Here is a 19,485-nt window from a genome sequence, read left to right on the forward strand (position 1 = left end):
CTCCTGCTAGCAGCTCAGAAGTTTACTAATTACAACAAAACGGTCCAGATTTGCTTCATTTATCTTGCCAAAGTGTACTTTGGGTGCAGAGTGTTAGGTTACATTATAAAAGGCATAGTCAGCTTTGTCAGCAACAAAGCAGGCCAGTATGTATTCATGGAACGTTTTGTTTTCAGAATGCAGAATGTGGCAAAGGGAGGATCCAAATGAGGCACTTTGTGGTACACTCAGGCTTGTGCAGGCGGGACCTTGCCCATTCCTCTATTGTTTATTTTCACGAAAATCCCCCCACCACCCGCTCCTAAAAATATATATGTTCTTTTGTGAAGAAGGAATAAATTTGTGCAATACACAAGGAAACAAGAATATCTGTGATAGATGAAATTCTGTACATTTATTTGTAATAAGAAATAAGAAAAGAATACTTGCTCTTGACTGTCAGCCCAAAATAGTACTAAATTGTCCTAAATAGACTTTCATACAACATAGAATCGATTAATAAACTGAGAAAATATGTTTCGCAAATTGGTTGGCACAATCAATCTAATTACATACGTGACTAATGTTCTTCTGTTTTTACTGTTATCATAAGCTGCTTTTTTTAATAGGGCAAAAATCTCAATAAATATCCAATAACTTGCATCTGTTCCTGCTTCAGATGACTTTAAGTAAGAAAATCAGAAAGTTTTTTGAAATATGGGACGTTGTGGCAATTGTGGCCACTTTCAATACACTTACAGAGGTCCCCAAATGGGAGGTCATGTTCTGAATCCAAATGTTAAAGAGGTCAAATCTGGATCCAGACCAATTGTGAGTACATGTGGTTTCTTCTATAAATCTTAATTTCATTTTTACCATGCTTGCTGCACTACATTTTAACGTGTGCAGCTCTTCCAGACATTACGCTCCTTGTAGTATCACTGCGCGAAGCAGCAGCTGCCAGTCTTTCTGTAGAGAGAAGTCAGTTAGAGGAGAGGTTAACGCATCCAAATACTGAATGTTTAACATAGAGACTCAGCATGAGTGTCTCTGAGAACCGACAAAGGAAACAAATGAATGTTGTCAGTTTCACTGGAGTGACTTAATTTTGTGGGATATGTCATCAGCAGACAAAGTGAAGGACAGAATATTTAAGGAAACAAATCAACATCTAAAATTAGAGCACAACCATTTTAATGTCAAAGAGCCAAGTTTGACTGATCCTTCGGTCGTTTGAGGCAGGCCGACATTATTTTGAGTCAGTATGAAAATTAATCCGCTCAGCAGGTCTTACAGAGTTCATGACTGCAATCCCTTGCGTTAGTTGGTGGTTCTTTTTGAATGCAAGAAAAACAGAAGGAATTAACATTCTATATTAAGATGAATATTTTACGTTCAATGCTAACCTAATTTTCTTTAATCCTGCATGATTAACTACCAGATCAGCGAGGATTGCCTTTTAAATTGTAAGACTTCCGCTCAACATTTTTAGGCAAGTATATATTGTATTCTGCAAGCCTCGCACAGTGATTTACTGGAATCACTCACATTTTCATTTCTGGCCAAGATTTTATATGGGACTGAGATCAGAGTTTTGTGACAATCACTTAAAAATATTCATTTGTTGTCATCAAGCAGGTTTGAAAACAGATTTGGTGGCACCAGTGGCGCAACTACACATTATTCAGGTGGATGCAAAAACATAGATCGGCGCCCCCCCTCCCCCCGACCGAGGGAAGGAACGTCAGGGTGAAGGAGCGACGCTCACTCAGCCCCCCCCCAGAGGCGACGATACGTGAAGGGTAAAACTCGCTACATTTACCTCGTGTGCGCGAAGTGAAGGAGCGTAAGGCGCGCAGAAGTGTAAGGGAAAACATCATCGGCGCGCCGCCCCCTCCAGACGGGGTTTTGGCGCCCCCTCTGGGTGGCACACTTGTGTCCATTGTCCATTTTAGAGAGCCATCTCTGCCAAAGCTTTAATTTCTTGCGATTTCTTGAGATGTTGTTTTGTTATTGCAACATAATGTTTGCGCCAGTTCTTCCTGCAGCAAAGCACACAACAGAATGTGGGAAAAAAAATCTTTTTTAAGATTATAAAGTCAAAGTCTGTGTTCTTGCATGTATTGCAAACTTAACTTAGGTTTTATATATTGCATTTGAAGTAATGGCTTCTTCATTGCTGAGTGACCTTTCACATAAGTGGTAGAAGGCTTGTTTTGTTATAGATAATGGTACTCACACTGTGCCTCATTAACATTCTTTATATAAAAATCTTCATCTTCCTCACAAAATTGTGGACTGAGAATGTGCAACTGCTGTTAATTCAGAAAAAATTCCAGCATTTGGACATGTTTTTCTGACTTGTGCTAAATATTGTGTCTTTTACATCCCTCCGTCTTCATGTTCTGAAAGTGTGTTGGTTTCTACAAAGACTTTCAAATCTTTCTTGACTGTAAATCATGCTTTGATTGTCATGCATTTTGTCACAAACGGTGCTTGTCATACAAAATATATGCTCTTATGTTTGTACATGTTCACTAGCTGGAATCCTTTGGTTTTACATTTTTTGACGCACCAAAGCTCTGTCCTCAATCACGTCAACAGCAGAGGAGATTTTCAATGAATTTGTCTCCAAACGGTGTTTAAACATCACAGTTATGTCTGTTGTGACTACAACTCCTTCATTAGGCCCCAATCTCTGTTATTGACCTACAGAAGATGAATTATCCACTGGTGAAAAAAATCAAAGGGTTTGAAATGGTAAATGGTACACTACAGTGGCCTATAGAGGAAATCTATATTACAAATTGCCTCAGTGCGCAGAAGCTGAACCTCAGATCGCTTTGGCTCTACTGTGTCTACGTCTCTGTAAGCATGGTTGTTTGTGTCTTGGGCTTTTCGGGATTTTGTCCAATTTCTTAACAGAAAAAAAAAGAAAAAAAGTTGTATGCTATTTTCCCAGCTTTGCGTGCCACTAACCACATGCGGACACAGATAAACATGCATGCTTCTGCATCTTCTGTCAGTCCCGTCCCTCGGCATGAGTCCAGTTCAAATACAAGATAAACATGAGACATGTTTTCTCCGACTGATCATATCACACCCCTCTCCTACTCTCTGAATTTCACTGTGCCACACACACTCACACAATCATAGTCATTAGTGTGTTTATTTTTGATTGGGTAAAAGGCTTTAATGAGAAGTTTTCAAATAGCAAAAGTTTATGAGCATCTGATTTGAACTTTTCTGAGCTGTCCAGACACACAGCCACGGATGTGATCTCCTAGAACTACAATGATGGGTTCTAATCACTCTCGAGTCAGTAGGGTGCCTAATAAGATATTAGTAAGATCCATAGAGGTGGGTGAAAAAACAGGATGATAAAATGACTGGGTAAACACTTTATTTTTCTTGGTGGAGAAACAATGGGACTTGAAAGTCAAATGTTTCCACCTGTGCTTTTAAAAATGTTCCTCAAAACTATTGCACATGGCCTTTACATGCCAAAAAAAATTGCTAACTAGAAAAAGTGCGATGTTCAATCAATTGTACTTTCGTTGAACATATTTACGTACAGAAGAACCTGTACACTGAGCAACAAGAGTTTGTTTAGCATTTTGATTTTATATAGTAATACTACTTGGAGCATTGTTGCTCAGTTGTAGAGATTCTATTATGATTAAAACAGGAAATGCCTGACATGCATAAACACAATAAAGTCATATAAAAGAAAAAATATATGAAGATGTGATATGAAACATGAAAGCAACCAATCCCAAACTATTAAGAATTACATAAAAAATGCAAAGGAATAAAACAAATATGAATACAGTTAAAAACTCAGATGAAATAAATAACAATCAAAGAATATGTTATTATAATAGCTGTATCTGATACTGATTGCCGGTATCATTAGTTCTGAGATGTTTTCCAGGTCATAGTAAAACGTATATTAAATTCTGCCTGCTCTCAGGCTCATCTAATTAGCCTAAATATATTTTAAAAAGTCTGAAATCTTTAATGACACTGAAGGGACGGCACACCAATGGAGTTCATTCATTCTGTTGATGAAACAGCATGGCTGCTACAATTGACTGTTTCGCCACTTTGTGTCTTTTTAGCACGTGCATAAGCCATCTCACACGGTTCATTATTGTGTAATTTATTTTAATTTTAAAGCTGAGAAAGAAATTCTCTTAGACAAACACATAATGTTTTCTCTTAGTGTGTTTTTTTTTTTCCGTCTGCACCTTTCAAACGACAATGCGCCGTCGTTTCTCAAAAGAAGACAGATTCTTTCCTCTGAATCGGGTAGAGGAGATTCAAGGCAGCAGTCTATTACAATTCAAATGCAATTTTAGTCAGAAAGGATATCATGAAAGAGTTGTCTTGAAAGGAAACTTTTCAGCCTTTTCTGCTGCTCTTAGTTTTAAACGCACCGTTTCAAAGGTTAACCTATGTTGAATCTGTCTTTAAAGACTTATTTATAAAAGTGAGTGGAAAAAGTGATTACACCTATTCAGTCTGATTATCCCACATTAATGATGAATTATCCTTCAATAATTTTCTCCACAAAACAGAGTCTAATTTCTGCCTAATACCTATCTCATATGAAAAAATGAACTGCCAATTTGCCTCTGTTTCTGAAGTAAAAGTCACCCACTGCCAATAAATGAAAGACGTAGCCTCTGGGCCTAGATCTAGAAGTTGCGTATTGGCATACTTTTTTTTTTTTTTTTACTGTGCAGCACAGATAGAGGAAACTAAAAATGAGAAAAATAATTATAAAATATCATTGCTCAAAGGGATTCAATTTGTTATAACATTTTTACAGATGGGAGATGTGAAAAAAAAAAGTTTAATCGATATAAAGCAAACAAATTCAGCAACCTTCACAATTATTTTGCTCAACATGGATAAAAAAAATATACATATATTAGTCTTTTGTTGAAGTGCTATAATCTCACTGTGAAGGTTTGCTGCGGTATTAAAGATGTTCTTGGATATCCATTTTAAACCTGTTTGCTGTAATAATGGAAATATTGTCTCAATTCTTGTTTTTGAACTTAAATTAATTTCAATGTAACTATTGATTTGGCTGTAGATACTGACAACTTTATTTTTCTTTCTGCGATTATTGACTTTTGAAGATCAAACCGGCTCTGCCTCATTTGCGTTCTCCTGTCTTTCTGATTTTGAAGAGCGACTCTTATGCTTCACTCCGTCTTTATCCCAGCGCACACATTGTGATTCGAGTCAAACTTAACTTGCAAAAACTATCGCAACAGCACTCCTCAAAGTTTTATGTCTTCTGCCTTTATCTTTTACGTCATTTACAGTTTTCAGCACCAGAATGAATGGCAACTAGTCAAAAAAATGCATCGTACTTGCCATACTTGAATAATTTTATTTCTTTTCCTATTCTTTACAACTCGTAGCATATTTTGTTTGAGACACCTGTATGCAATAAAATGATCCATCTTACTGTAGATGAGGAGCTTCATCTTAGTGAGAAGTGAAATGAAAGCTGATAACACCACCGTGTTGATGCACACTAGATGCAAGATAGGGTATTTCCGTAATGGCAGCTACTGATAAACAACTCAGCAGCATGCGTAGGAGAGAGAGTGTGATGAAAGGACTCAGGCAAAGGAGTTAGGCCATGCCGCAGCAGACGAAGGTAATTAAAGAAGCCATCATCAGCATCATTAATATGCTAGATCTGCTGTGGCCCACTGACTAGTCTAATGGAGAACATGTCATCATCGTCACCATTAGGGAGAGTAGGACACACACAAACACAAGCACACACCGTCTTAATGTTGGGTCACGCCATGATTACCACCATTAAACCCAGAGTGAGAAGGCCTGCTTAGGAAGCTGAATTCTCTTTTGCAACCATACACACATACTCTCTCTCTCTCACACACGCATACACGCGCACACACACGCACACACACACACGCATGCTTAAAGATCTTTAATTCAGACCATGTGAGTGATAAGCATGCATATTTAAGTGATGTCAGGCCTGTTGGGTCTTTTAATTAGACAGAATGAATGAATGTTTTATAAAAAACGTGTTTAACAATAAATGTGTTCATTAATTTGATGAGGGGATGTGGCTCTGATGAGCTGAGTGCAACAGAGTAATGGCCTCGTATTCGACTCTGGTGGTTTGATGGTGGGAGACGCAACAACTGAGCTGCGTGTTTCTGATTTCATCCTCATTTTCCATGTCCTTCGCTTTATGCAGAGGAGTCAGCCCTGAATGACGATTCACCCGTGACCGGGTTAGTTTGTACTGCCGTTTTGTGAAAAGTGCTTTTGTCCCAAGTAAATGCGAATGCGAAACCCACCTGCACTTCATAGAAAGTATAAAAGATTGAAAATCCATTAACCACAAAGGTCCACACAATCAGTTTCTTTTACTATCTGCAGGTATATGCAAGGTTTTCTTATTCGCGTGTATTCGTTTTAACTGTTGGCACTGAGTGTTTAAAGTTGTTGGCTAGACATATCAAGTTTATCGTGATTTTTCTTTTGTTTTTGAGACGGATAAATTCTGCTCCATCAGCTATAAAAATGTAAACCCCTCCCCAGCACCCCCATGCTCAATCCACATTTAGCAGCCTTAAGCGAAAAGGACAAGAGGTATCACCAAACTTTATGAATGCATTTTGATGCCCCTTTTAGCCCCTCATCATCTCCTAAAATATTTGTGCAACAAAACCAATCTAAATGTTAAGCAGGTATGCTACCTCAGTCCTCCCCCATTTCAGTCCAGCCGCTTTGGCCCTTTTGCATTTTTTTTTTTTACAAATGTCCCTCTTTCTCCCTCAAACACCCCTCTTTCTCTCACCCCTCTTTTCACTGCCTCGCCTGACACTGGTGGAAACAGAGTGATGATGTGTAATTTAGTCCTAATCACAACATCAGACTTGTGCCGCGATTTACATCCCTGCACCAGCCGAGCCAGTCACAGAGTCAGGAGGGAGATGTTAATGTGAGACCGCAGGTAATTACTGTCATTACAGCTTGCTGTCAGTCTGGCTGGTGTGTGTTTGCGTGTGTGTGTGATGATGTGTGTAAATGTCTTATAAGTGTGGATGCCATTTTTTCTTTTAGCTCCTTAACTGGTTTGACGTGATATATTTTTACATGTTTGTGTGTCCGGATGGATTGGATCCTCAACTTAACTCTCGAAATGGAGATGCATCAATTTAGACAAAACCAGAGATAAATCATACGCAGCTGAGGGCTGGTGGTATTTATTCTGTTGCCGATAAATGCAGTTACAATTGATACCCTGACTCGGTTCATCCCTGCAAACTAAATGATTTTCTAGATGTAACTTCATTGTTTTCACAGAATTTTGTCACTACATATTTGCTGAACTGCAACCCTTCCATAACCGAAATGTAATTTAAAATGCCTTTTTTTTTTTTCTTTTTCACCGTTTTATGCAATTTGAATTATTAAATGTCAACGTCATTTTAACAACTTTTTCTTGAATAGCAGTACAGCATTTAACCTGATATCATTGGGAAATCCAAATTACCTTCCGGTCAATGTACATATCACGTGATTGCATATGTACTATTTGTTTGGATGATGCTTGGAGAAATTATTGAAATTACAAACTCTGACATTACCTTATTATCCAGTTGATTCCCTAAATGCCTTCAATGTGCAGAAACTGCTTGCTCATTTAAGTCAGGACTGAAAAGATCATTGTTTACTACAACCTTTGACGAAAGAGTCTCCCTAATGAAGGGGTTGAATGCTTGAAACTGTAAATAACTAGTCTAGATATTTACAGCAGACATTTAGCAGCAGATATTCTGATATGTGTTTTATCCGCCTATCTTTGAAACAATTTTGGTATTTTTATGATTTAAAAAAAAAAACGCACCAGCTAATGTGCATGCACATAGACATTCATCTGACGACAGCAGTTGGTATTTTGACATCTGCGGGTATTCATTTGACATTTTTATGTGCTTAAATTATGTCCCACATGTTGGAAAGTTCTTTTCCATGTTTGTCCAAATCTTTGTGGGAAGGTGGTATGCTATATCAAGGTGTTCCTATGGCGATAAGGGTAATATGTCAGGGTCCCTAGAGTTTAGGCCTGGAAAAGGTCCTGACTGATAAGCAGAATGAAAAAGTCAGCAGTTTGGCCAGTGCCATCCAGTTGCTGTTTTTACCCCCCACCCATCTTTTTCATTTCTCCAATCTCATCTTCTGCTCTTTCCCATCCTCAATCTTTCCTCTCTCCCCCCTGCTGAATACCTCACCTTGCTATTTATACCTGTGTCTGCAAATGCCATCTCTTTCATCCTCCATTATTCTCCATTTACCCAATTTCTCCTAATGTTTCTATTATGCCTTGTTTTTGACATTTATATCCACATTTTCTTCACCTTCCCATTATTAGAACCTCACTTACTCCCCCTTTTGCCTTCCTTTAATTACACCTTTGTCCCTTTCAACTCACATTTAATGGTGAATATGATTTGTATGCATGCATAGTGAGAGAGCGAATTTTTACAATGCAAAAAAATAAAAATAAAATTATGCAATCATTGGTAATATTGTTTGTTACGTGAGACTATTTTAAAACTAAAAAGCTCTGCTCAAACTAAAGTAGTTAAAGTACTACAGTACTGCATTCTCTTTCTTGTGTTTCTATGTGTTGCTGTTTTATATCTGTAAATGAACCAATGTGAAACCATGCATGTAATATTCCAATTCCATGCTATTACTTTATTTTTCTTTACCGCCGAACATTTTAATAAGTTACGAAAATGTGAATATTGCATTTATTTGAATTTTATGTTGTTTTTTTGAAACCTTTATGATTCACCCTCATGTCATATGCCGCAGTAGATATTTTAGCAATATGTCCAATATCTACTACTGAGAGAAAAAACGTGTTTTCAGTGGAGAATGAGTGAAAGTGGTCAAAAGCACTCTTCCCTACTGGAAGTTTGAATTTTACTCATTTTCATTTTCCTTTTTGCAAAAAACACATGCTGTTCTACATTTCTTCACTTTGTGTAGTATTGGTTTTATCTCTTAACTGTTATGAGAACACTGGTGTGTCTCACTGAACCATTGTCTGACATGTAAGCATTTGTGGGTGACTGTCAGAGGCGTACTGACCATCGGGAGATTTCCAAATGACTGGTCTGTTCCAGGGCGAACCAACCGGTGGTCGGATCGTTTTACCCCATAAAACGCACTAGTGCTCCCATTGCAGCCGCCCTCTGATTTTCAACCCCAGCCCACCCCTGCCGACAGCTAAGGGCTTAAGGAATTCTTCCATTATGTTTTCCAGATCTTTTTGAGGGCCTGATAGCCCAGATCAAAGCTCAAAACAAGGTGCTGCTTACCATTAGTGAAGAAAAGAAGCAAGGATTTATTATTTGAAACATATGCAGATCTTCTGTGTCTAGGTCGTACATAGCGTTTTTTTTTTAAAGTTAGAAATATGTGCTCATCTAAGGCGTATTTGAAGAATTATCAAAGTGTGACCATGTGAATCATGGGTGTGTTCTTGTAGTTCATCTGACATATTTGCACCTGGCAGTCAGTATCCTTCACATGGAAAGATACAAATACAGAGACAAAAGGCCCGGCATGTTTCTCTTCTTTGGGATCACCGCAGTTGAAGGATCTTCTTTTGTCCCCTTTACACTGTCAAAGTATGAAATGGTGCTGATGTAGCAGACTTCACATGAAACATACAGACTGGATATTTCCATTGCATCCAGTTAAGCAGGTAGCTCTTAATTTTGCTAGAATTTATGCATTGTGTAAAAGTTCTCTATCTCTCTCTCTCTCTCTCTCTCTCTCTCTCTCTCTCTCTATCTCTCTCTCTGTGTGTATATATATATAATACAGGACTTGAAAATATCTCACATAAGCAAAACAATTGTAGCATAAGTAATAGTTCTGGAGTCTGAAAGCTGGTATAACAAAATACAGGAGTAAATACACACAGGGGTAAATGTTTAATGGGTGTGGAATTTCATTTTATGGAGGCTTTGAGAGTGTTTGTGTGTCAGATGTGTTGTCTGAACCTCCAGCTGGAAAGACAGAGTTACATGCACCGTGGCCTTTGTGTGGTATATTTTATTATGTTTTTTTCTGAAAAGTTTACAAAAGGCTCTTGATGATAATAGGTGTCTGTAGTACAATGCTGCACTCTGCATATTGACTATTAAACTGTCATTGTATCTTCTTCCTTTTGGTGGACATCTTGAAGGGGCTAATGACTTGTTAAAGGTAGAGATAGAGAGAATAAAAGAAGGGGTAAAAACAGAGGGAAGGGAGAGATGGAATGCTTAGAGGTGAACAAGTGCAGGGTCAAAGTGCCATAAACTACAAATTAGAAGAGACAAAAAAAGAAGAGTTGATCACAAACAGGATTGTTTTTCAAGCTGTAATCGTTTGCAGGCCCAGAAACAAGACTGGGGTATCCAGAAAATGTGAGTCATCTGTATGTGTGTTGTTTGGATGTGTTGTATGTATTAGGAGAGAGCACAGATGAAAGTCCATGTGTGTATGCATTCAGCACCTGATCAGATTTAAGCATTCACATCCAACAAAACCCCTGCCCACCACGTGTTGCTCTTTTATACACGATCTGGCCTGAACTGGCGAAGGGAAGTTTGGCTCTTTACAGAGAGCTGGCTGTTTTGGTATGGCTCCCAAATGGCTCTTAATTTATCACTATCTGTTGCCTCATATTTTAGCCTAATGTGAAAAACACGAATGCCTTGGATGTCGATGACTTTTAGCATTCAGTGCTTTTATAAGAAGACTTATATTTGCCTAATTTCATGTATTTGCAGGCATTTGAACAGAGCTAAACTCAGTTACCAAACTATGTCCTCTGCTTTGCTTGTACCAATATATTATTTACAAGTGTCTGCTATATTTATAGGTTTTTGCGTCCTTACCGCTGTCTACTGACTGAGGGAACAAACATTTTCTCCACGTCGCTACTTTCACAGAACGGTACGATCTCATATCCTCACATGTGATTGGCCACAAGGTTGCCATGCTGCGAATCAAATCAAAGCTCTGCCGTGAGCCGGGTGAAATCACTGAGAGTGAGAGTTGAGCAATGAAAGGAAAAAAAAGAGGTGGGGAGTCAGCTCTTCTGATTCACTACAAATCAGAACCTATTGCTTTTGAACATGACCCATCGCCAAAGCTGATGACGATGACAACGGCAGGATTGTCAAGTTGTGAATGAAACACCCCATAGGCCTTGGCCACCTGTGTGTAATTATGTGTGTGTGTGTGTGTGTGTGTGTGTGTGTGTGTGTGTGTGCGTGTGCGTGTGCGTGTGTGTGTGTGTGTGTGTGTGTGTGGGTGTGCGTGTGTGTGTGTGTGTGTGTGTGCGTGTGTGTGCGTGTGTGTGAATGTATGTGCATTATGTGTCGTCTTCAATCTGAATGCGTTATTCATGCTGGGCCTTTAACAACGATTACACTCCAATCAAGTGCCTATCCTCTCCTGCTTGCCACCCTATGGCTGTCAAATGGCATTCATCAATAGAGAGGAGATATATTTATTAGGTTCATTAAGGCAATGAAAATGAATGTTACACAGATGGGATTGGGTGTAGGATGGAAGTGAGAAAGAAGAGCATGCATGTCGGAGGACGGGTGTTTGTGCGGGCACCTGCCTGAAGCAGTATCTCCCCCCTCACCCCCCTGTGCCGCCAGTGTGTCCCCCCCCCGAGGTATTCCTCATTAACAGTCCTCCCGAAAACCTCACCCATTTTGCACACGTGCACCCTCTCATGTTGCCTCCCCCCCAACCCGCCACCCCGCCCTCCCCTAATGAACCACCAGGCTCTGTTTCCAAAACGGATCAGATTTGTTTTGACTGGGGTAGGTTCCCAGTGCTATTCAAAGCTGTCAGTCATTTTAATGATATCATTAAGGGGCTGCGACAGAAAGATGAATCGCTTTTCTTTGTCTTTCCCTCATAATTGCGAATGAGCAAGAGAGTGGGACAGAGAGTGAGGCAGTTCATATAGATGTATGCATAAGAGAGGGTTTGATTGAGCAAATATAATAACATGGAACAAGATATATAAAAACTGTGAATGAGAGCGTCTTCCACAGAGCCTCCCATTGTGTTCCAAGCTTTTTCTTATCATCTTTTTTGTTTATTATGAGTATTCCTAATTCATTTCATTTCGTTGTTGCTTTGTTATTACGACCACACAGACACACTTACCCTAAATGCCATATATATGATAATCTGAAATCGGTAAGAAAACGAATGTGTCATGATATTTGCATGACAGGCCTATACATTCTGTACCTAAATCTCATTACTCGTGGCAAAGGATTTAACTTAACAGTGTCTCCAGTGCCACTATCACTGACAGCAATCAGCACAATGTTGAGATTTCTTTACTGGATAGGGGTTTATTAAAAAGATTTACAAGGATAACTTTGTCTACTTTTCCAAAGAAAAAGAATTTAGCAGAGCAAATGGTATTTTTTTAAATAATCCAGCCCATAGAAAGTCTGACAAAAACACAAAACAAAAAGAGATGCAACTCTACACTAAGTAAAATACAAAAGTTTGTAAGGATGTCTTTTTTTTATTTCCTTAAAATGTAATATGTAAATATATTTTGCATTCATGTAAAATCGTTAGTGTTGCAGTGTACAGTGTTCACAACAGCAGTTGGGTTTCTCTTATTTAAACTTCCTTTTTAAAATGTCTGATTTGATTTATTCTCCAGTTGTCATATAATCAGTGGCGTAATGATACATTCATCTCATGAGAGGAGATCAATATCTGATCTACATTGTTTTGAAAAGTTAAAAATCCGGTCTGTTGGAGCAGGGATGGATGTTTCTCAGATTTGCAGGACGTTGGCTCTTTACCATTGAAGTTGTAGGTCTCTGGTATAGAATATTTCCCTCTGGGTTTCTCGTGTCCATTTGTTGCAGTTTTTGTTCTCGTCTTAAGGTTGTCCAACTTCCCAGAAATAGGATGGGTTTTTTTTGTGTTCTTACAAGTTTTACACCAAAAAAATAAATGCTAGATGAATTAAAAATTGTGTTTTTAAAGAATCTCTGCTAAAAGTAAGTCTTCCTACTTTAGGTTTTAGCAATTTAAGCATATCTGTAACCATCTCAGTGTTGAGGCACCTTTTGGAAAAATATCTGCCCCTCTGCCATTAGTTCTCCTTTCTACCAAATACCTGAATTGCTGCTACATAGCTGCCTGGAAGCTGATAATTGTCGACTCTTTCTATGTAGCAGGAAACCTTAAAGAAATGCTTTCTTTCTAACTTCTAAATAAGAGCTACAAATAGGAGCTGGAGTTCAAGCTTAAATATCCAGAGCTCATAATGACCTCAGATGAAGTTGACAGCAAAAGGATAGTGCATCACATGGCAAACTTTGGACATGAGATCTCATTAAACCCCGATGAATGCATAACTAAAAAAAAACAACCAATGTCTGCAATACATTGTGGCTACTTTACAGAGACCTCAACCAGAGGCTGTGCAAATGAAGCAGAGAAAATGCAGAGCAGAGATAGTTTGGTGGGATTAAAGTTCTAGATTTCGTCCGGTGAGTAAACAAAACTCTTTTACCGAAAAGCCCTTTCTCTTACTCAAAGACAAAAAGGGTTGAGTTCAAACTGTTTCATCCAAGATCGAAATCTCTGTGAGTTGAGGAAAGAAGTTTAATTTATGTGCAGCAACATATGAAAGAGAAGCTCCGCATGGGAGTCCGGTTCACGAGGCAGAGCTGACCGTCCATTATTGTGAGCGTTAACGTTTGATCCCTTTCTCAGTCATATATCAAAGTATCCTTAATGCCTTTCACAAGATCTCCACTACAACGTCCAGTATGGAAACGTTTTGCATTTAATATGAAAAGGCAGTGAAATATAAGCCCTTTCCTGCATATTTAGGTCATTGTCATGTTTAGAATACTGTAGGGTATACGTTGCTCTTTTTTTTCCACCAGTAGTTTGAAACAAATTTATTGAGCAATGCAACAAAAGCTTTACTCTACAACCAAAGTATTAGCAGTAAAAGTGAGAAGGACGTAGCTGCTGAAAAAGGGCTAAGTGATGGAAACAGACACTGATGCTGCTTGCTGCTGGCAACACTGACTCAGTTGCTGTCTGACACGAAGCGTGTGAGGGAAGCGCTCATAAAGCATCAGGCTTCATCAGTCCCACGGCTAATGATGTGCCTCCAATTAAGAGCAGCCAGTGATCACAGCAGAGGATTTGTACAAACACAGAGAGCAGAAGTGACAGAGAAACAGAGACGGGCGATACGAGTGTGGCTGCGCGAGCAGGGAGTCGAGTCTTGCATAAAATTTACAGCCAAATAAGAGCAGTAAATAAGAAAGATGAGTGAGACTGGAGCAAGAGCGGGAGCGCGTATTTTATTGGCTGGTTTAGAGCGCGCAGTCGTTTGGCTTTGACGGTAATGACTGTAATTATACGCACATTGATTGGGTTAGGCCGCTAATTACACTCGTCCGTGTTTGCGTGTAAACAGAAGAACATATGTTTACACAGGCGTCATGCCAGGAGCTCCGCGCATCGCTGTGCTCTCTCGCATGGAGTGCATAAATCTCACACAGTTGTCTCAGCAGCGGCGATGATTCATGATCTGCTGAAGACCACATTACCATCGAGAAAAGAGTTTAAATCATTTGAAGAATCTGCGGCGATGTGGCGCTTTGGATTTCATAGAGCTGGTTTGTACGCAGAAGTTCACGCTGCTTGTTTCTTTTTTTTTTTTTTTTTTCCCCTCGGTGGTTGATTGGAAACTCATGGAGCTCAATTTTATATCGCAATGTAAGCGATCAAAGGGAAATTTCAGCATTTCTCTTATTAACATTCTGTATCATCTTTATGGTGTGAAATTAAAAGATCTGTATGGGTCAGTTGCAATTATCTTCAGTTGGTAAATGTCATTTTTGGGAAATGAGTTTTTCTTTAAAAAAAAAAAGGCTTATTATTGGCTGAGCTAAATTAGTTTGCTTATAAGCAGAGATTCAGATTACAACTATTTGCTCGTCTGTCTATGGATTTTTATTTATTCAGCATTTTCTCATTTTTAATGTTTTACTTGCTGACATAAACTAATAAGAGTATGCACAACTCCAGTGATGTATACAAGTGAAAAACGAGGCTCGCTCTTTTTGCCTGTTTCACACAATGTTGCACAGTGACTCCAAGGTATCTGACATGTACCTAAAAACATAAATATTCCTATGAAGTCTTAAAATTCGATAGCATATTCTGTGAATGAAATCAAAACAAATACTATATTATGACTTTTTTTTTTTTTTTACATTCATGTTATTGCTATAGTTGAAGTTTACAATCGACTAAAACACAAGAACGTACGAATCGTACAAACTTTTTGTGAAAATATGTCAGTTCACATAGTCTCTCAACTTTCTTTTTTAATTTAAATGTTTTAACTTGTGGCTAATAAGAGCAAACATTTCAGACTCCGTGTGTCTGTGTCTGAGTCCCCACCCTCCAACCCCCCGCCCTGAAACCCCGACGCCACCATCACATCTACAGGAACAATAATGCCATTTATCAGTGTTTCGAGGAGTGCATGCATCTTCTCAACTGAAGCAAAACGGGACCGTCTTCCCCATCCGCTGCTCTGATAGAAAATCCCAGCTTGCTCTTTTACAAGAAAATTAACATAAAGGAGGTACAGTGGTACTTTAATGGGCTAAGAAGTCTTCACTAAAGTATTTAGAAGGTTTCCCCCCCGAATGCTAACTGGACAGGTTCATTGGAGCATGAAAGAAAAAGCGTAAAGCGGGGGCAGCAAGCTTTTCAGCTCGCACAGAGCACCATTATCCACCGTCGTTAATTTAATAGTCATTCCTTAGTCAGCCCTGGGTCTGAAGATACGAGACCCTAACATTTGTTTGTCATTTCCCAAAACAGATTTAATAAACAGTTAAAATCTTAAATGGCTTCTTGTACTCTTAATGTTCCCTGTCTGCATTTTCCTTTTTTTTTCTTATTTTTTTTCCAGATTTATATGCATTATAATTTAATGATTTCAGGAACCTATTTGCCAACCCATCTTTGAGTTTAGTAATAAGTTTTAATGAAGGTAGACATAACGAAGATGGTGCATCTTAACCTCTTGTGCTCCGAATTTTCATCAGCATTTGGCTGCGGTTGTATGAAAATATGTTTCTCTGTATGGATAGAAGCAAATATAAAGTATCTGTTTATTTTTCTGAATTTTACATTTTACTTTTTTTTGTCTCCACTTGATCTATCTAATCAAATTTCATCAAACGCACACAGAGACATTTGTCTCTCCACCTTTTCAAACAAAAGTTTCAAAATGTTACATTTTTACAGTGGATCCGTCTATTTGCTTTTTGTGCGTTGCCACAATGTGGCAAAAATGTAAAACCAATAATTGCTTTTTGTCTTTTGAAAACGTCTTTGGGATTGTTTGGAGCTGCCCTTTCAATTGACAGCAGAAATAAATATTTAATTCACCTGCTTAGCTCAAGTTTAAAGCGACTTTGTCTAAAATTACTTCCATACGTTTGTTGGTACGGAGGCTTTCACTTGTCTTACAGCACTGAAAAGAAACACTGTTGCTCGAAACCTCAGCAGAATCGAGGACATGCTTTCGAGACTGCAAAGCAACCTGGAGGCCATTGGCGTATTAAATCAACAAGTAAGATTGTTATACATGCACACACACACACACAGGCGCGTGCGTGCACACACACACACACAAAGACATGCCACGTCCTGACGGTCCTTTTACCCGACAGACACAAACACAAACCCACACACCAGCCCACCTGCTGTTGAGCTCGCACAGAAGAGGAAGCTTTCAAGCGTCCAACTTCAAACACGCAAGCGCACTTACACAGAGGCACACACAGACATCCATTTCCTCTTCCTACGATAAAAGTGAAAAGTCTGTAGCAGGGTTGGGATGGAGGGTTGGAGGTGGGGGTGGGGAGGGTGTTGGTTTGGTGAGGGGGGGGAGGGACAAATCGTATCGGGAAAAAGCAGTGACGTTTCTTTTCTCTGGTAAATGATTTCCCTTTCATGAAACTCAGAGAAAGATGTATATCAATACAGCCGCGCTGATCTCTCCGTGACAGCGCAGGGAAATGGCCCGCTGTGATAAAACAATGTGGGGGGGAAAAAACACAGAGGAATATTCTTGGGAAATGCTGACATTTTTTACTGTGTTGAACTTCACAAGAGTCAACAAATCACCAAAGGAGAGACAAATCAAAAGCACTCCTCAGCCCCCTCAGTTCTCCAAAACTCCTGGGCCCGGGGAATGGCTCACCCGACTTTTGTTAGTTTGCTGAGTGGCCCGCTGATTGACGGGCTGCGAGGAAAGCTGGTACTTGTTGAAGTTTTAACGCTGACATTAGTTGCAGGTTTCAGACGGAGGAGTATGGAGCAATACAGGAAGCAACAGACGGAGGGAAAGAGAAGGGTGCTGTTTAACAGGTCAGGTGTGTAATAGCACCTCTTAATCTCCAGTGTGAATCATTACACACATCGATCCAGCACGGACAATCTACTTGCACACAAACACACACGCTGCCGGGAAAGGCAAGGATAGAAACATTTCACTGGTCTGCTGGACACTCACACCTGCATACACACGCACACACACACACACACACACACACACACACATATTCAGATATCCCTGAAGAAGTTGGATGATTTTGCTCGGTTTATTCATGTACAAGGCGTCAGGTTATAAATCAGGTCTGTCTCATTGCATCAGTCTTATTTACTCATCAAACAGAGGCTCTGCTCTCCCGCTCACCCAGAGGCTCTCCACGGAACACATTCACCTGATTTCCATTCCACTGTCAAGCTAATTTCATGCAAACTTCTCAAATGTCACACCAAATTAACAGATCATGATTATCATTAAACCTTAGTTTTTTTTTGTTGTTGTTGTTTGAGAATGTCGTGTTATTTCAGGCAAAGATGAGAGAAAATGCATTAGATTGGTTCACTTTCAGGTTAAAGCAACTCAACGAGTCTGATGCAAAGCACATTTTGGTGGCTTTATGACGTGTGCAAACACAAAAGTATAAATGATCACGTGCGGTCTTTCAAAATATTATTGAAGCCATAAAATTGTCTACACATAAACCTAATTTCCTATTCCACTTTTAGCTACACAGCAGTGCACATGTTGCATTGCTGTGTACTAAGCATGAGACTCTTGCAAGTATCAATGTTTCAAAATATCATAAGATCAAAAATAAAGAAATGTTTTTTTTTTCCAAATGGCAAAAACAGCAAAAATCTACCAAGGTAATGCTATCTGGCTCCTTTGTTGGACTAATTGCTCAGATGCCTGCACTCACCTGCCTTACATTCCACTCACAGTTTTCCAACTGGAATTTAAAAACAGTGATACTTTAAAAAGACTCACTGGTGGTACTATACATTTACACACCATGACAAATTTGCATTTCTTTTTAAGACTGGAAAGGTTTCATCTTATATTGCTTACAACAGCGTGCAGGACCAGCTGGAGGGCAGACTATGCTTAAAACATTCGGAAAGAGCTCGAGCCAGTCCAACACTTTCTTTTTTTCTCTTCCTATTTCATTATTGTTAAAATTACACAAGAACACTATCTGGTATCTTTGTATTTTTGGATGGTGATGGGGAAAAAGTTCCACGTTTACACGGCACCGCCATGACCTTGAACCTGCTGTAGTTGTCATGCCAGGCCACTACATGGCGCTGTGATTGTAGCATATTGACGAAGCGTGCATGTGCTTTTGACCCTTTTAGTTTCAGTGAAGTATTTCCAAAACCTTGTGAATTTAGTGACGTTTTATTTTGTGTAAAATAATCTTTATCTGTAATTGCAGCAGCATCTACATCAGGGGTGTCGAACTCAATTTCACCGAGGGCCACTTTAGCATATTGGCCACACTCTATGGGCCACATTGACGGTACAAATCAGGAGTTCTCAGGTTCAGTCCTCCAGACTGCAATCCCTGTAAAACACACCCCAGACAAAAGGTTGACTTCCCTCATTAGCAGCAACTCAGTTCTGCAGAGGCTTATAATGAGTAAGTGATCCTGGTGTGTTAGAGAAGGAATGCATCTAAAATTGCAGATGGTAGCTCTGGAAAACTAGACTTGGGCACCCCTAGCATAAATGTATGAAAATACAATGTTAAAAAATAAATTAGGGTTAGTGTTATGTGGCCCGCGGGCCTTGAGTTTGACACATGTGATCTACATCCTAAGTAACATAATTTAAATTAACCACTGCTTTCTTCATTAAGCCGTTTTGTGCTTTTTTTTGCCATTTCCAACAAAGCTATTGAAATGTGTAAAATGTCATAATCCCCACTTACTGTGTCTTTCTGTCTTTCTCTCAACCCCACTTATAGATGTGCTCACGTCCTTTTTATCAAACCGATG

Source organism: Poecilia reticulata, chromosome 20 (genome assembly GCF_904066995.2).
Source record: "Poecilia reticulata chromosome 20, P_reticulata-male-v2, whole genome shotgun sequence".
Lineage (NCBI taxonomy): Eukaryota > Metazoa > Chordata > Actinopteri > Cyprinodontiformes > Poeciliidae > Poecilia > Poecilia reticulata.